The following is a 443-nucleotide window of genomic DNA, read 5'->3' on the forward strand; positions in this document are numbered from 1 at the left end:
TTTTGATTTATATGCTATAGCTATCATTTTTAACAAGAATTTTCATTTCACAAAGACGTTTCCTCGCCAAATCTTATGTGTACTTTTAAAGTAACTACCTAAACTCTAATTGACCAATTTAAGATTTATATAGTATCTAGAAAAAAAAAAACTCACAAGGAGTTTTGAAAGATAGCGATATTACCGCATACCATCGTTGCTTTTCATGTATAAGTTCCGTATAATTTTATCCTTGAAAAAAGCTCGGGTGGGGCCAAGGCTTGAACTGGCCTGGTGGTTCCTTTGCTATGCCGCCAAAGAAATTACTTAAAATTCCAGCTGGTGCCCCTTATACATACCATTCTATATGTGTTGGAATAAAGAAAAAGCAATGAGTGTAGAAAAAAACCAAACAATTTTAATATGTTCCTAACTTAATCTACAAGGCAATAGTTTTATAAAAC

The sequence above is a fragment of the Halyomorpha halys genome, unplaced genomic scaffold (genome assembly GCF_000696795.3).
Source record: "Halyomorpha halys isolate HHAL.00 unplaced genomic scaffold, Hhal_1.1 Scaffold1392.1, whole genome shotgun sequence".
Lineage (NCBI taxonomy): Eukaryota > Metazoa > Arthropoda > Insecta > Hemiptera > Pentatomidae > Halyomorpha > Halyomorpha halys.